Source organism: Homalodisca vitripennis, chromosome 4 (genome assembly GCF_021130785.1).
Source record: "Homalodisca vitripennis isolate AUS2020 chromosome 4, UT_GWSS_2.1, whole genome shotgun sequence".
NCBI classification, from domain to species: domain Eukaryota; kingdom Metazoa; phylum Arthropoda; class Insecta; order Hemiptera; family Cicadellidae; genus Homalodisca; species Homalodisca vitripennis.
Genome location: NC_060210.1, coordinates 36,232,692 through 36,252,649, shown reverse-complemented (window position 1 = coordinate 36,252,649; position 19,958 = coordinate 36,232,692). Strand labels below are relative to the sequence as shown.

The following is a 19,958-nucleotide window of genomic DNA, read 5'->3' as shown; positions in this document are numbered from 1 at the left end:
ATAGATTATATTATATAACTTTTCATATAATTGTACCTTTGAATAGCGTTCTATCTTATACATTGATGTTGGATTTATATTTGAACAGAATAATGTATGTGTGTGTGTGTGTGTGTGTGTGTGTGTGTGTGTGTGTGTGTGTGTGTGTGTGTGTGTGTGTGTGTGTGCGTGTGGCAAGTAAATTTATTGATATATTGTATTGAAGACATATTGTAATACATTTCAATAAAATTAGTTGTAGGTGGCCGTGGATATAGCATATTTTGATCATGTATATTATACAATAATTTAATTCAAGCAATTTGCTATTGCTTTATCTCTAGTCTGGTTGTGTATTCCATTGGTAATGGCTGAAAGCATCGACGCAAAAAGCGCCTGCAACGTTTTTCTTTTTATCCATTAGAGAACATTTACATTAGGATGTTGTTTATAGTAAAGATGGGAACCCAACGATACATTATTTGTAAATTTGTTGGGACCCAAGTTTGTAAATGTTTATTGCAAATACATTTCTTGATTCTTCATTCTTAAAACAAAACAATGCGAGTACACTTCAAATGGTACAATCAATCTTATTACTATATATTTATGGAAATACTAGACCTTCTAAGAGTAGAAAATGAAAGCTTATTGAATAATGTAAACTCTTATGAATATTTGTTTAATAAAACTTGATTGTTAAGGGGTAAGCAGATGGACCTGAGGGATACTGTAACACAGTTGATCAGTTACAGTAACTGTATTATACATGGTTATAGAATATCCATTAAGCATTGCCAGTAATTGATTGATAGCGTGACTTTAATTATTTACCATACAATCTCATGTTCCTACGTAGGTGTTAACTCTACTGCCAAAAACAATTCTCGTCTCTGTCGTAATTAACAAATACATTGTTAGAAAAGAAAGCAGGAAATAATATGCCTGAGCGCAAAACGTAGTTACGTTACAGCTTAGGCAAAGCTAAGTAATTAGACATTTTATAACAAAATAAAATTCCATTTTAGTATATATATATATATATATATATATATATATATATATAAACATACATTTTGTTTACTTACAACAAAAAGCTGAAGAGCTTTTAGTTCAATTTGGCCCTAAATGTACCTCTGCAACTGCCTCATGAGTGATAGGATATTTAGAAACGATAAGAGTAATAGTAGGGTCTACATTCAGCAGAGGACCATTAAGAAGAGATAGTGGACTTTATATTATATAGTCAATTTTCCTTGGAAGAAGGAGAAGAGCTCTGTTCTTATCAAAGTGAAAAGAAAAGAAAACTGCTCAAATCCAGGCTAGCATTAACCTCTAACATTAAGGGAGCCACAACAGTCAATATCAGTTAGGTTATATTAAACCTATCGAAAAATCCTTTTTCCAATGTCTGGTTACTGTTAGTGATATGCGACTCCTGGCCATCCAAGAGTTGCCCAGATGAAAGTAAAACGTAGGGCAACACCTAACCTTTTGTTGTATCCGCAGTAGGTTAAACTGCTATGCAACACAAATCAGCTATAAGGAAACACTTCCGGGGATTTCTGAAGATTTTAGTGACTTTGATTCGTGATATTTATGTTTCTACTCAATTTTATATAAGTGTATAGTAAAGCAAGTAATTCACTGTACGGTAATGAAAAGTTCAAGTAATTTTTTAAGAATTGTTAAGAATGTTAAAACCCATTTCGGCTCTCAACTGGTTTTGCCATGAAGAACAAGGAGAATAATTTAATAAATGTGAATTTCAAAATGTGCAAAGTATTATAAATAAAAATTAAAAACTTCTGTCTTTTTTCTGTTTTTACCTGTCTTCAACAAAACATTTTGAGGCAGTATATTAATATGCTATCCTAAAGCAACATTGTAACCATTTCAAAATCTATGTTACAGCCACACAGCTAATTCCTTTTTATTGAATGAATGTTATTTAATGGATTAACTTTAACCAGAGGAAATATGTAGATGAAGGGTTGGCTAAACCAATTGCTACGTATGATTACGTTACAGCTGTGTTAAAATGCTATCGGAATGTCCATCCGTTGAGGATGCTACACATTTCTGACGACGGGGTAAACGGAAGTTCCCTAGGTTTACATGTAGTAGTTTCAGGATGGCAGAGCATTTATTATCAAACTGTACCATTAAGAAAAACTTATATTTAATTTATTTTAATGTATAGACGTATTTAGTTATGTAATATTATACTCTATTAGTAATTTACATACGTAGTACCTAATACATTTCTTCTTAAAAATATGATAATAACATTTTGTATGGGAAAGCTGTATCATCATAACCATTCAATCGTAATTATCGCTTACATTTATTTCATTTAATAACAACAATTATCATAGAAAACTTTAGCATTCAACTGTTATTTTTAGGGTCTACAAGCTACAAGAGAACAATATTCAGTTTAATGTTTGATTAATTTCCGACTAACCATGTTTGGGGAGATTACAACTTGAAATTCTGTTGACTACTAGTCTTAATGCGTGTGATTGTGTGTTTGCTCTCTCCTGTACATTAGCAGTAAAAATATAAAAGAGTATACTTTCAGGAAAAGTAGTTCTGAACATTCATTTACCAATGCAATTCCTATGTCTTAATAATAACATGCTCTTTAGAGCTAAATACGTTTCTTAACTTGCCTAAATAAAATAAATAACCCATCTATATTTTTCCATAAATTAGGCAATGGTCATAATATTATATTATTATATTAACTCATATATTTTCTTTTTATATTACTAATGTATATAAAAAGAAATAAATGACATACAATAGTACCAACCAATATAAGTAGGTCAGTGCAATATACAACGAGGAAATACTCTAGGGAAATAGAGAATGTAAGCGGTATACAACAACTATTTTAATGAGAAGTTTTGAAATATGCATAGTTTTAAGGAGTTCATACTGTGAATGTAGTTTTCTAATTGAATTGTCGTAATCCAGTTTCATTTGTATATTCTATAATTGTTGGGAATGGAATATAATTAATTTTTAATATTTATTAACAAACAGATATAACTTTTAAAACTATTAATTTGAATTAAAATATGTTCAATGCAATAATTCAAATGTGTGGGCTTGATATATTTTACATTGTATGGAGTAGAAGTTAAAACGATGAATTTATATCTACGTAATATTAGTTTACAATATCAAAATATAAAAAAACTACATAGTACGTATACTACTTGATTAGTATATCTACTTGTTTTAATAAATTTTAAGCCTAAAATTGTGCAAATTAAGTCTTCAAGGAAATTATTATGGTTAATCAAGTTTAAATATCAGTCTTCAGGCATAGATGAACTCGTCATCTTGATGACTATTAAATATATGAGATTACATTGTTGCAGTTTGTACAGCAAGCTAAAAAGAAAGTATGCAATGTTGCCACGAGGTCTTTTATTGGATACAAAAATGTCTTTCAAATCACGTTAAGTATATAGATAAGTACAATGATATTTATTAATGATTAGTTCTAAGGTTTACGACAACAGTCGTTCTGAACTTGGTCGTAATTTTATAACCTTATCACGTATAACAAAATAAGGCTAAAAATACTTTCAGTTTTACATGATTTACAGTCCTAAGATACTGTAAGGGACTAAATAATTGTAATAACCTTAGAAAATATTTCGGTTTATTGCTAAAATATGTCTTAAAATCTTTCACGGGCAGGTCACTTGGTGACCACATAACAACCTCCTGGACGAGGAATTTGCACATGGACATGGATGTAGGGAAAGTGCCAGTGCATTCTTTAATTTAACATACGTATTTTACAATCTTTTGGGGAAACTTCCAATACCACTGAACCTAGTAGTTTACTTGTGGAGCGCTGGCGTCTGATTTTAGACATGGGCAGATTGTATACGTGTATTCCATATCCTGAAATGCTGTCATTGGATTTTAAAGAGTTAGTAAAATACGTCTAATATTTGGGACATTTTTGTAAAAAAGTTGAGATCAAAGTTTTCCTACCGTTTTCCATCATAAATCTGTTATGTTAAAACAATTTTGAATATAATGAATGTACTATTGTTATATTAAGTTAAATTTAAATATAATTAGAATTTTTCGCCATATATTCTGGTATTAATAATTTGTTATAACATGTATAGCCTCAGAGATAAAGTTGTTTTAAGCAAATCGACTAAAGAATTAAAATCCAGTGTAGCTCTACAACAGGTAATATGCACAATGTGACTGCTCCCTTTCAAAAATAATAATGTTTACCTTTTTTAATTTAAAAATAATGAAAAATTAGTTAATATAACACTTTTTTAAATTTCTTATAATGAGAAAGCCTGCTTTTGTCTTATATTTGCAGAAGTAGAAAACATATTGCATAGTTACGAACCAAAATTCAACGAATATCTCAATACTGCCAATTGTTTACCTTACCAATGAAGACATATGTTATTTTCATTAAGTATTAGTTGGCAGTAATTGTGATTAATAATGATTGCAATATTTCTTTAACTATATTATATAATAATAGCTATAAATAATTAAAATTATATTTTTAATTTCGAGATAGTTTTCAAGATACGGAAAAACAATACATTAAAAACAAAATATGTTCATTATTGGGAGTGATTGCAATTATAATGTTTTTATATACTAGGATTGAGATCAGGAATGTTTTTTTGCAAAGTTCATTAATTGAATTGTTATTAATTTAGTAAATAATGTAATTTAGCTCTATGAATAATGTTTTAACATATAAATTTACATAAAATTATAACGTATCATTAATATTCAAAATATTAAGTAATGAAATCAACTACATTATTATGAATTATTTTGCTAAACTTTTAAGGGTTGAAGTTTGTTTCGAAATTTATTATGATTCTTTCATGACAATATTTATTAAAGAGTTGAAGTTAGGGCTATAAGCCCTATCTAACACTCCACGTCAATCATTTACGTTTATAAGGTTGAGTATAAACATAAATATCACGTAAGTAGCAGTAAATATCATGTTCTGAAATCCCAGCATAGATTACTAATGGCTGGCATATATACTACAATTGAGCATATACTGGGTACAGCTAGAACTTTGTCAATTTGGGCAACCCATTGTTTGGCCACCCTATAGAGGTATGATGGTAGACAGCTTAGTGCCATATACTCGGGATCTATGCTAGGATTCTTTAATTGATTTGGATTTGCTCCATTCATAATATACTTAATGAGGTATTCCAGAAATTAAATTAAAGCAAGGTTTTTTTAATCATTCCTTGATGACTACAGTTTTTTATTTTAATGTTAACATTAGAGAGAGAAAAAGTATGGTCCTTATGAGAGAGAAAACTTTGGTTAAAAACCCGATATGAACCGGGTTCTAGGCTATTTAACTTAACAAATAGACCGTATTATTCACACAATAACCTACCAATAGAATACCAAGATATTACCTCAGAAAAATATAATTTCGTGCTCAGTGATATGAAAAAACCCACAAAATATAATTTGTTACTAAAACACGTAAAAGGTTCAATACTGTAGGGGAGGCACATTCGCTAATTCAGTCTATGGTATCAGGATCAACGGCCTGCCGTCGTTTGATTAGATTTTACTCGTCTCTCCATGAAGGTCCATTTCGCTGGATTATACCTACCAGTTGAACCCAATGACACGTACTAAACCAAAACCTTTATTATATACGTATTATACATACAGTAAAATCGATATGTCATTTATGTTTGGGCAACCACATGGAGGCCTAGGTATGGCACTAACTGCAAACTTCGAAATTTAGGGGTGCAAGAATAGATCGATAGTTCGAATTTACTGCGCAGGAATACCTTTGGACGTTAGAGCGTGCTAACTGTTCCCGCTGGCTGAGCATTAGCTACGCATATCACTCAAGGAGATGAAGAAATTTAATCCCTGTCTTTCACGTCTCTCTGTCTGCATGATATCTAAAAAATTAACTTATAAACTTTATATGGGATGAAGCTTCATAGGCAGCACTAAGTTCGATGGCTATGCATATAGTTCTAGGCTATTTAACTTAACAAATAGTTTGACATTGGCCTTATAGGTAACAATAATGATAATAATAATATAGCAGATTGAATAAAATTTCAAACAAAGTTATTCTGATCATATGAGATTTTAACAAGTGGCATTTGATCATTTATCAAAGTAATATAGTGGAAGTCAATATTAAAATGTGGTAACAACGTTTTATTTTACCAAAATCTTGACTTATAGTACCCTCCCTAGCTCACCGAGAATGTTATTATTTCAAATTCTGTCACGAACTTATTGAACAAAAATGTAAATGGATCATGTAGCAAGAAATCTCGAGAAACATTTCAGCGGTATATATTAAATTTTGCATAAAGACTTTAGTTGTACATAAAATCAGTTCTAAGATGGTGCATGTCCAACCATATTATTTAGCTACATATCATTGAAGCCTACCACTCAGTCTGTTGACCACAGGAGCCAGCATTTAGATGTGTTAGAAAAGCATACGATCTTCAATGATAAAAGCAGGAGAGATTATATCAAATATATATATATATATATATTTTTTTTTTTTTTTTTTTGACATGCCTATATCCGTAGAATAATTAGTTGAAGGGCCTCCACCCTTTTAAGGGTCTCATAATAAAAATGAAGAGATCCTTGAGTTGCTTAAATACTGACCCAAACATTTACTTGAACCATTACCTTAGCCAAATGTTTATATCATGAAACGTTTTAAAATTATCTCTACGAGTACCTCTTTCAAATTAAGTGTATTCTACTTATATGAAGATAAATGTTTATTTAATATTGTAATTTTCTTTCCTTTCCTGTTTTTATACTTGAAGATTCATCTTATAGTCCGTGTTCAAATTTTGTTATAATATACATTAATGTTGAGACTTTTTTCAAAGTTAACTTATTTATTTGTTGATGGCATTACTTACAGATTATTTTTGTAAAAATCCCTAATCCTGCAGAGCAATTAAAACTCAAAAATAATTGTGATTATACTAAATCGAGCCCCATTTATTAATTTTATAAACTAAGGTCATAGTGACAATGTTGATTACCAAAATTTTATTTGTAATGTTCAAGAATCCTTCTATCATAGTATTTCATGAGCTTTTAATACGATGGTATTTTTCGTAATAATACATGTACATGTGAGTATATACTTCTTAACAAATTTGATTGAAACCCAAGTTTATTTAAACTCCTTACAAATATTACTAACTGATAACAGTGTACTTTCTTTAATCCAAGTCAATTTAAATTGAAAATTTAAATAGTAAATTGTTTTGTTAAGAAACTAAGTACAATCATAAGAAATTTTAACACCTAAAATATTTATAAAATAATATAACTACCACAACACGTACATCATCGTTGTTTAGTGACTTGTTATGTGTACATTTGATCGTACGTCTTCTCGAGTTAAACTGAAAAATAGTACATAAAAAAATTACTGTTACAACTATGCGACATATTTTAATTTAGCCTTCTCTTGCGTGTAATGACTCTATGTAACAATATTAATGCATAAACAGCAATACAATCTTACTCAATAAACAAGAGTGTAAAAGTATTATGTTGCAAGGCTTCTTGTAAAAGATGTTATGTTTAGAATTTTGTCTGATTATCATTTCCATATTACAGGAAAGAGTTCTATATTAGCGCAATCACGAAATGTGTCTCAGCTTCAATATTAATTCGATATACTGGTACAATCTCTCTTTTGTTTGGAATTTATCCTATGTATGACTGCCTGTGTGTCTGTCTGTTTTGCGACACGGTTACATAGTCCTACATTTTTCTAAAATATACAGTAATTCTAAATTGATAAATTATACGGGTTTTATTACTATATAAGTTTTTTTATCGTGAATACATTTTGTTCTAAGTGCAAATCAATTGGGCGAGAATATACCAACAATATTCGCTTTCTAGACAAACATTGTCTACGAAGTAAATTAGGGTAACTTCGGTCTTGCGGTGTTACATTTACCCCACATGGACTGGTTGGATATAAGTTTAATATGAATGGATATATGTATGTATATTGAAGTTATGGCAGTAACCATTGTCATTGCATTTAATAACAGGATTATATATTCAGAGAACCACAAAAATATTAACTGGCCTATTGCAGAGATACCTTTATTGGTACAATATCCCACTAGCAGCTTGGTACAATCCAATTTAGTGGCTAACATCGGCTGATAAGAAAGCTTTCGCCACAATGTGGATTACGATCTTTCAGCGTAATATATTGGTGCTATCTTGATTGCTCTAATATCCTCAAGGGAGTCTGGCACTTCAATTACACTGTCTGATATTGTTGATATCTGGAAACAGCTTGTTTTTTGGATATATTAGTTTAGCAAATGATCCTTCCACCACTGTAATAATTATAGGTATGCTAATTAAAATAAAAAATAAATAATGCACCCAAATATTATTTCACTGCACAAGTTAAATAATCTCTAGAAAAACGTTGGATTCAGCTAAAGCTTTAAATTTTGCATCAGTTTTGTTTATTCAATAGAAACAGTTATAATTTTGTTGGTATTTAAATATTATAATTTAATTTTTAATATTAATAATTATTAAAACTGTTAACTGTTCATTATCAAATATAATAAGAATGCAATGCTTGTTCAGTTATTTGATTAAAATATCAAAGATAAATTTAATATGGAGTGTTAATTTAAATATACACTTTTACGCATATTATGACTACAATGAAAACTCGAAATTGTCGGAAATATAATTTATTCGAGTGCTAGTGTTAAATGTTGATATTAAATTTAAAAGAAATTAAACAGTTGTTACAAAATATTATATAACTTACTTACATTTTTATAAATTATTTATACTGTTACATAAGCTTTAAAAATTTTTTTTCAAAGTAACGAAAACTATAAACACATTTTGGTGGGTGTTAACACGTAAAAAAACTGTTGACTGTTAAATAGCTTTTCTAGTTACAACTTTTTATATTAGTATATACTTTATTTCTGGTTAGTTGAAAATAAATATCCAAATATTACTGTTGCTAAGTTTTCCGTTGTATTGTTGCAGAATGTGTGAACGATGGGAAATAATAAACCACTCAGATTTCCCATTTTATATACTCGTTTACAGCTGTTAATATCCGCTATGGCTGGTATCTTACTTTCAATATGTTTAAACCTGTTACGGTACCGATTAACTCTTTCTTATATTCCCATTATTATGGTTAGGTTAGTAAATAACTAACGTATTCTACACTAAATTCAAAAAAGAACCCAGAATTGAGTACAATAAGTGAAATGTTTAGTATTGTTAAGGCAAACTGTAATAATTTGAAAATAAAACGCATCTCTGTAAACTACTTAAACTGGATTTTAAAAAGTTTTTGTAAGGGCTTATACTTTCAATTAAAACAGGGATATAAAGACGGCAATCTTAATATCATACGAATACAAGATTTTGAAATATTTTTACATCATATAGCTTTGTGTATATGAACTGGTAGTAGTTTAATTACAAATATACATAAATTATTATGGAAAGATGCATAGTTTTATCTTATTCCATTATTTAAAAAGCGTTTTAGATAAACATAATTCTATGCCGTACTTTTACATTAAACTTGGATCATATCCAACTTATATATATTTGAGATATTTTATAAATAAGTAATAAAACAATAATTAATATTTAATATTTGGTAATAGGTCTTTATCGTTATAATTTCCTATTATGTATATACTATTAAATATTTTATATTTGTTATGCATTATTATAACTATGCCATAAGAGAAACATCGAAGTTAATGTATAATTTCGATTTAAATATTCCCTTACATAATTTAGATAATTGTTTAAATCGTGAACATGCAATGAGCAAACGCATACTTGACACATGAGTGCAGGCCGGTTTGATTGAACCAATTAACATCTTCTGACGAGCGTCTCTAATCACGAACCTATGTTGTTGCAAATTAGTTATATTTAACATATATTCTTTATTACAGCTACATGACGTGATAAACCTGTAAAATTGGGTTGTAAACAATGAGACCATTTAAAATAAATTTAATAATTCAGTAACACTGATTTACTTAACAAATATATACATACATACATAAAATACACAAACACACACACACACACACACGCATATATATATATATATATATATATATATATATATATATATATATATATATATATATATATACTAGCAGACCCGACAGACGTTGTCCTGTGCACACGTCTTTAATTCGAGAATTTTAAACTTTGATTAATCTGTAACAATCTGGGCTGTTTTCATAAAAATTTATATTAAAGTTATTACTATATCTAACGTCATTACATGTACATTTAATCACACTTCCACCAACCGATAGTGTGTGAGTATAACATGAGTGAAGTGAAATGTAGAGGATGTTTTAAATGAAAACCTAAACTTATTTAAACTGAAGGTAAAACAGTTGAAACAAACTATTTTATAACAGGTATATTTTTTCAATTTACAACTTAATTTATCTTAATGCCATTGTATGTACAATATTTTTGTTAATCCTTCAGGAGTATACACAAACAAATTAGATGGTTTTCCGACCCTGGAACACGCAACATGTAACTGGCCGTGAGAAAAGCATGGATTTTCTAAATCTAAGCCACAAACTGTCATTGTTTGACCTTGTGACTTATTAATAGTCATAGCAAATGCCAAGCGGATTGGAAATTGCAAACGTTTGAATGGTATAGGTGAATCTGAAGGAATTATTGGGATCCGTGGTAGAAGTACAACCACCTTGAAATCTTCCGCTCAAAATACTGGCTTCAAGAATGTTGGCCATGATTTTTTTTATGACCAGTCTCGTTCCATTACACAATTTCGGAGCATTCAAATTCCGAAGCAAAATTATTGGTGAACCAATCTTCAATCGCAAATTATGTGGTGGCATTCCAGGTAAATCCAGCGAATTTAAAAACTCTACAGGATAGTTGACAGCTTCATCAGGATCAACAACGGTGTCAATTGATTTGAATTTAATTTCATTACCAGGCAAAGATTGTTGTATTTTAAAATTGATTGCATCAACATCTAAATTTTTTGCGGCTAAAATAGCTCGCTCACATAGCCATGCATGATTGGTATAATTATGTTGCAAATCTGGAAATACACATTTTACTAAGTCATCTTTGGTAGCCACCATGTTGCAAAATTTCTCTGGGAGTCTTATATATTGTGTATCTTCATAAAATTGAACTTTACCATTGCCAATGTCTAACAATATTTTAGAGAATTCTGACGCTAATGGATCATTGTGAAGTTGAACGCGCATATTAGGAGTAAGGCATAATTTGCTGACACTTCGACATAGATAAGATTCTTTCAAACATGCATTTATTTCGTCCGCATATGTCGCACGTGGAATGACGGGTAATGTTTGTCTGAAATCACCAGACAGCAGAAGTAGAGTACCACCAAAAAGCCTAGTATCATCTTTGATATCTTTTAGGGATCTGTCGAGAGCTTCAAGCGAATGCTTGTGGGCCATTGTACATTCGTCCCAGATAATAATTTTGCACTTTTTCAAAATTTTTGCCATGCCTGAATGCTTATTTATGTTACACATTGCTTCGGGATTTGTATGAATATTTAAAGGTAATTTAAGTGCTGAATGCGCAGTCCGTCCACCATCAAGTAAGGTGGCTGCAATGCCTGATGAAGCAATTGCCAATGCAATATGATTTTGTGATCGAATGCGCGCAAGTATCAGTGAGATGAGAAATGTTTTGCCAGTGCCACCTGGTGCATCCAAAAAAAAAGAATCCATCTTGTTGTGCTGCAAATGATACGTTTATTCGATCATACACATTTCGTTGCTCAACAGTAAGCAATCGTTCATTATTAGCAACAAAAGTAGCCAAAGAAGTCATATCGAATTGGTGTTCACGTTGAACATCGCTGTTGATGATATCTGCTGCTGGGCGGTTCGGTGCTGGCATGTTGAAATGGATGAGCGGCATGTTCGAAATGAGAGTACAAATATCTTCAATCATTATTAATGCCTTGTTATATATTTCTTCTGAGAATTCAATGTTGGGATTTTGATTAGTAGCTCTAATACGATGCAAAATATCTTCACTCATTGGGTCTTTATATTTGTTCCACAGAGTAGATGCTTCAGTTGGAAAACACGTTGTCAATATTATTGAAAATAATTGACGAATTTGCTGTGGAGATGAGCTCAGTGCTGCATCTGCAAGTGTGAGGTCCCAATGGTTATCATCCTCCAATAAATTTAACTCACAACATGCATCAAAGAAAGTGTCATATAAAATACCATTTACTTTTCGCAAATATTGAAAGGATGTTGGTCCAGGAACATTAACCAACAACAAACGCAGAAAAAAGCATTCGCGTTGCTTAGGATGAACTGTATATAATCTGCCTAGAGTATTTGTCATAAATATATTGGTGAACTCTGGGACTGGAATGCCTCGTTTCCGTGGTTCCCAACGTTTTGATTGTTTATTCCATGTAAAAAATTTAGGAACATCAGTATACAGTAACGTCTTTGCGAATTGACCAACAACATCTTGTCGTTTACAAAGGTTGAAAAGTTCAGTAAGAGTTGTTTTTGGAGCTGTTAAAGCTTGTTGTATTGCAGTCTGTTCTGTAAAATAAACACGCTGTCCATTTTCAAGGTGCACAGCCAAATGTATAACAGCAGGATTCCTTTCATGTATAGGGAACGAAAAAATGCGCCAAATAGCTTCATTACTACTTATGTATCTCCCCAATTGATAACGTGTTATTTCATCATTGTCGTTTACATTTTGAACAGAAAATATAGCTTTATCACTGCCCTTATGAACGTACTTACAAATGTATTTGATAGACTTCACCGAACTGCATAATTCAACGTTTATGTGTGCTTTATAGGTTTTGCACAGCAATGGTGAATATGGAACCACCCAGCGATTATCAATATCTACTCTTACACCGTTTGACAGGCGTAATTCATATGATTGACCACCATTGTCTACGTCTCTACGACGGTAAGATGGATAACCGTCGATATTGGTGATAGTATCAGTTTGACATGGTTTTGGAAAACGTTTTGTACATTTCCCATTATCCATACATGGTGACACCATATTTAGAGTACCACATGGACCATGGATCATATTAGTAGTAACAATGTTAAATAATTCTTTATCAAAATTCGGATCCGGAATCTCCGCTGAAATAATTTTGTCAATTTCTTGTGGGCATACTTTATCCACTAACCAAATCAAAATATGCGCATGAGGTAAACCTCGTTTTTGCCATTCAACAGAGTAAAGCCAACATAGTGTTTCACCAAATACCGAGTGATGTGTAATCAAATTCATCAAAGATTTTAATTTTTGTTTGAACACACGTGCAGTAATATCATGGCGATGCATTGTTGTTTGACCTGACAACAGTAAAATGTTAATTTCATCCCAGTTTGGATTACACGTAAATGTGATAAAAAGATCTGGTCGGCTGTATGCACGTACGTAAAGTCATGGCGTCTTGAATATATTCTTGCATATGACGCGGACTACCAATGTATGATGATGGAAGAATATATGCGGTACCGATGTTGTTTATATCATTCGTTGCATCTACGTTACCGATTACAGCATCACGTAAATGAATGTATTCCTCAGAACGAAGTTGTACTTGATTAAATTTTATATACCGTAACCTCTCACTTTCGATTTTAACATACATATCGACTACATACTGATGAAATAGCTGTCTGCATCGGAGAATGTGATTTTCTTCATTAGCACGAATCATCAACCGGTATGCGTAGAAGTTCATCGCACTAACTTTCTTGATCAGTTCTTCACCTGGAAATAAAAACATTTTTAAGATAAACAGAAATGATTGGTTAAAAAAAAGAATAATCCAGTTTTATTTTTGATTTACATCAATGACTTGTGTAATGGGCGCTTCAGGGGTCGCGTGTTTGCCTTTGCCGATGACACAGCTTTTATTTATAAAAATAAATGTTTAAACACCTTGAAAAATGAAATGGAGAATGATTTAAAACTATTACGTTTATGGTTTGATAAAAATTACATGATTTTGAGTGAAAAAAAAACAAAGTTTTTAATTTTTGGTCTAAAGACAGAGTACAATTTGGAAACACCTTTGAAATTCCATGATTTTAATTGTTTTAACAATACCTACCAACAGTGCAATTGCATGATTATAGAACAGAACAATAGTATTAAATACCTTGGACTGATTATCGACAGTAAGCTAACATGGAAGTCACATATTTTAAAATTGAAAAAGGAACTGTACAGTAGCTTAAGAAAGTTTTATTTGCTTCGACAATTATGTCCAAGGAAGGTTATGATCAATGTGTATCACGCTCTCATTGGATCCAGGCTGGGGTATGGAATTGCTTGCTGGGGCGGAGCCTACCAATCGACACTTTATCCTATTATTATATTACAAAAACACTTTGTCCGTGTGATTGCAGGAAAGGGAAAGCTTGAGCATGCCTGGCCGATTTTTCTTGATTTGAAATTGTTTCCACTAAAGCATCTATTTATTTATAAAGTGTTAAAACTATTTTTTGTAAGAAGTACAGCTTTCTCCGTAATGACTCGTAGTACAAACCATAACTTAAGACGATGTCAAGTAATGCATGTTCCGAAATCACATTCAGCAGCGTATCAAAATTTTTACAGTAGTATTGCACCCCGAGTTTTTAATACAATCATCCACCAACTTGAAATCTTTTTCTAATATAAATCAATTTTTGTCTAACTTAAGAAAGTGGCTTTTTATTACAGAAAATCTAGATATTGTTTTGAAAATTGTACAATAGAACACTATTGCAACTGCATTATTAACAGTTTTAATTGCAAATAGTTAGGTTCGCAACATATTATTTTGTATGTGGTTCTGATTATATTTAATTTAACTTAACTATTGCACAGATATTACATGTTTAGTTATTTTGATAGTTTTATAATATATTTATTTATTTATGTCATGCCGTTTTTTAATCTTTAATAATTTTAACGTGCTGGCGATCCCACCACAGGAATTTTTCCTAGGGGATAACCTATTTATTTTGCTTAGTTATGAAAACATAGTGAGTATTCATTTGCAACCAATTGTTATGTTGGAAAACTTGAGTGTTTTTTTATCATGGTTTGTTCAAATAATGTAGTCAATGTACAACTATTATTTAAATTTAAATATAAGTATATTGTATTTTGGATGTTTGGGGTGACTGGGGCGCCCTTTGCGAGGGACTGTTTGTAATAAGTCAAAGTTTCTTGATGGTAAAATATGTTGATAGTTTTATTTATGTCATGCCGTTTTTATTATAGAATGGTTTTTTTGCGGGGGATGTTTCGGTTGTTTCTTGCGTCTAACATGTATAATAGCATCTCTAAGAATCAATTAAAAATTATCTTTAAGTATAATATAGTTATTTATTGTTGTACATGTTTAAGGGTGTAAAATACATATTCATGTAGAGTTGTAAATGTGTATTTATTGTACTAAATTGTATTGCAGCAAAATAAAGAATTTTCTATTCTATTCTATAAATAATAATAATAATAATCTATAAGTTTTACCTGTAGTTGGATTCCGTTGTTTAATATTTAAATGATATCCATCTTCTCCTTCCCAAAATTTAAACGGATATTGCAGTGCATCATAAGAACGATGATTGTCTTGAATTATTTGCATCGTGTTATCTCTGCGTTGTATGCGAATATCTCGACGTTCACATGGATCACCAGCCATAACAACTGCAACTTCATTAAGAGTTGGAACATTATATGTGCCTGCGTGCTCTCCATGGGGCACTTTGTCTGCTTTAATAACAATGACGTAGTTGTCGTATTCCAGTCTGTTAGAAAGAGTCTTGAACAATCGTAACAATTGGTTATGGTTTAGAAAAAACGTTTCCAAAATGTCCACAATTTCTCGTTCCTCCATTTGCTCCATATGATTGTATACACAGCGCGTATGGGTTTGTTGCTCCTCATCACCCATAAAATAAATTTGTAAGAATATTGGATCAGCATGAGGCATTGGAAGCAATGAACCAATTTGGTGGTAAACTTGACCTTGAATCTTGAATGTAGATTCAAAATTACGTCCATCTTCATTACGAACAATTTTTGTTGCTCCAAATGATGTCATTTGAAAGCAAGAATTGAATTTACGAATTTAAAAAAAAAACAATTTTGATTGAGATGTGGTTCCAGCTAATAGTGATTTTAAAGGTTCAGGTGGTGGTTTTAATGGTGGCAGTGAAATTTTTCCAGATGTGCAACATAAACCAGCTGTTTCATCTTTGTACTTCAAAGCATGACAATATTGACACTCTTTGTCCATACTGCCGATCATAATTAGTACATGTGATGAATAGTCTATTTCAGGGTCATATTCAAATGCGAGACGATTAAGAGATGCTCGTGTCAATGCTCGACTATCTTGCATTCGCCGTTGGTTACGCTCTCTGTGTGCATTGGTCGTTCGTTGACGTGCCTCACGTTGTCTTAATGCATTAGCACGGAGACGTTGATTCCGTTGTTCTGAATTTTCATTTGCACGTGTACGTGCAACTTGATCGATTAAAGTTACATTATCCGTTGAGTGTTCTTGATCTGTTCTATTCAATCGACGATCATGGGCCAATTGTGCGTGTCGAGTACGTCGACCAATATTTCGTCCTCTTCCACGAAGACGTGGCATTTTTCTGTAAAAATAAAATTCTGTATAATAGTAAACAATGAATATGAGTAACTTATTGAATATGTAATTTTATTTAAGTAACTTCTAGATAAAAATGTATAACAACGTAGACTACGGTATCTAAAATACTAAATAAGTATTCCCTATAGGTCTGAAGTACAATAAGTGGCCACCATCACAATCGAATTATTGATATTTCTGATTAATCTATCTAAACTACCGAATTACATTATAATTATTTAAAATTACAGTATAGTATCGGAACTGGCCAACAGAATTTAATTTATCTAATATACTAAATAAGTATTCCCTATAGGTCTGAAGTACAATAAGTGGCCACCATCTCAATCGAATTATTGATATTTCTGATTAGCCTATCTAAACTACTGAATTTCATTATAGTTATTTAAAATTACAGTATAGTATCAGAAATGGCCAACAGAATTTAATTTAAAACCAATTCCTACATTATTAACAATAGTTATTGACACATGTGATTCTCTATTAATTTAATATTACAATTAGCACTCACACAATAATTACACGATGATACAAAACAACACACAAATTTGATAGCAGCACAAACTGTCGGGAAAACCTGGAATTAAAATAGAAAAACATTTGAAACTGCGATCGTAGCACATTCTGCTGGATCCAATTTAAAACATACCAAGATAAAAAACAATTTATTTATAAACAAAAAATTAACTGATCAATCAGTGCACACTTAATATTTACAAATTTCTGTTAAAAGTGTATTTTACTAAAACTGCCAATTTTATATCTCGATAACCTCTATTGATATTCCTGATTAGCCTATCTAAATTTAATTTAATTTAAAACCAATTCCTACACTATTAACAATAGTTATTCACACATCATGTGATTTGGATGCTACTTAATTTGAACTTATCTGACCAATTTTGACTGCAGATGGAAAATGTAAATTACAACAAATTATTTTAAATCCATTAGTTTAAAACTTGATTATCTAAAATGTTAACAATAGTTATTCACACATAGAAACACAACCTTTTGATTTGTATGCTACTTAGGTTATTTGAGATAATGCGACCAATAATCTCTATTAATGTAATATTAAAATTTTAGCATTCACACAATAATTACACGATGTTTTATTTTTTATTTTCTTCTTTTTGCCTGTTGGCTTTTATAAACTTATAACGCGGCCACGTAGTACACTTTTTATAACTTCATTCTATTATATTTTAATGTTATTTGCCGTATTTACTTTTGAAACATGAACCTTACAAAACAACACACACACATTGATAGCAGCACAAACTGTCAATTTCAGTTAAAAGCTAAAACTTCCAATTTTATATCTGGATAATCTCTATCCTCCAAAGTGAGTACAGAATATATTGAAATAAGAAGTGGTGTTATTTTTATATGTTCATGCTTACTCTATGCTTTCAAGACTATTATTGATTAAACGTATGGCTGATTGTAATATTATAATGTTTACATAGAACAATTAATTGGTGAAAATTTAACTTTGCAATCTGCGTTAGACTACTGATCAAGCACTTTATAATAATGTAATCTAAATGTAAACAAATGTTTCTGCCTCTTTGGTGAACTTTAGCTGAAAATATTCACATCTGTTAAGTATCAGTTCACTTTGTATTACGTGTCGTAGCGCAGTCTGTCGGATCCAATATAAAACACTCCAACATCAACAATAATTTATAATTAAAAATTTAATTAAATTTGCCGAATAAATAACTATAATGAAATTCAGTAGTTTGGATAGGCTATTCAGAAATATCAATAATTCGATTGTGATGGTGGCTGCTTATTATACTTCAGCCTTTAAATAACTATAATCCAATTCGGATAGTAGTTTGGATAGGCTATTCAGAAATATCAATAATTCGATTGTGATGGAGGCCACTTATTATACTTCAGCCTTATCGGAAAACCATCTAATTTGTTTATGTACACTCCTGAAGGATTAACAAAAAATATTGTACATTCAATAGCATTACGATAAATTAAGTTGTAAATTTAAAAAATATACTTGTTATAAAATTAGTAATTCAAAATTACAGTATAATATCGGAACTGGCCAACAGAATTTAATTTAAAACCAATTCCTACACTATTAACAATAAGTAGTTATTCACACATGTGATTTGTATGCTACTTAATTTGAACTTATGTGACCAATTCTGACTGCAGATTAAAAAATGTAAATTACAACAAATTATTTTAAATCCAATTAGTTTAAAACTTGATTATCTAAACTGTTAACAATATTCACACATAGAAACATAACCTTTTGATTTGTATGCTACTTAGGTTATTTGAGGTATGCGACCAATATACTCACTTCAATAAATTTGCAAAATGAGTTAAATAACTTTAATAAATAACTATAGTTTTTTATGCACTTCAAACATCTTCAATCTCTATTAATGTATTATAACAATTAGCACTCACACAATAATTACAGAATGTTACAAAACAACGCACAAATTTGATAGCAGCACAAACTGTCGGGAAAACCTGGAATTAAAATAGAAAAACATGGCTGTGTTGTAATATTATAATGTTTACGTAGAACAATTGGTGAAACTTCATCTTTGCAATCTGCATTACACTACTGATCAAGCACTTTACAAATTTAAATTTTAAATGTGAACAAATGTTTCTGCCTCTTTGATGAACTTCAGCTGAAAATATTCACAGTTGTTAAGTAACAGTTCACTTTGTATTACGTGTCGTGGCGCAATCTGGCGGATCCAATGTAAAACACTCCACCATCAACAACAATTTATTATTAAAAAATTAATTAAATAAACTATTAAAACTTGACCGAATTATGAATCTAAACCATTCTCGTATCCAACTGAAGACACACAAAAAGTTTCATTAAAATCGGTCCACCCGTTTAGGAGGAGTTTAGGACCATACACACGCACACAAGAAATATATATATATATATATATATATATATATATATATATATATATATATATATAATTATATATGACTAAATGACTAATGAACTAAATTTTAACTATATTACTTTACCATTTGTAGAACACAACCATAACAATAATACAATTGTGGTCTACATAAACTATTGTAGAACAAAATGGTGACATATTGAAAATTTTACTATTTTGATTTCTATAAAAACTCATTTCTTAAATAA

At 30.7% G+C, this 19,958-nt stretch overlaps 1 long non-coding RNA gene across 1 annotated transcript; it reads right to left on the bottom strand.

Moving 5' to 3' along the window:
• Positions 1 to 12,653: 12,653 nt before the first annotated feature.
• LOC124359158 lies at positions 12,654 to 15,704 on the bottom strand. The gene is made up of 2 exons (XR_006922124.1): positions 15,646 to 15,704; positions 12,654 to 13,890 (listed from the first exon to the last, which is right to left on the bottom strand). It is a non-coding gene; the product is annotated as an uncharacterized LOC124359158 (long non-coding RNA).
• Positions 15,705 to 19,958: the final 4,254 nt, after the last annotated feature.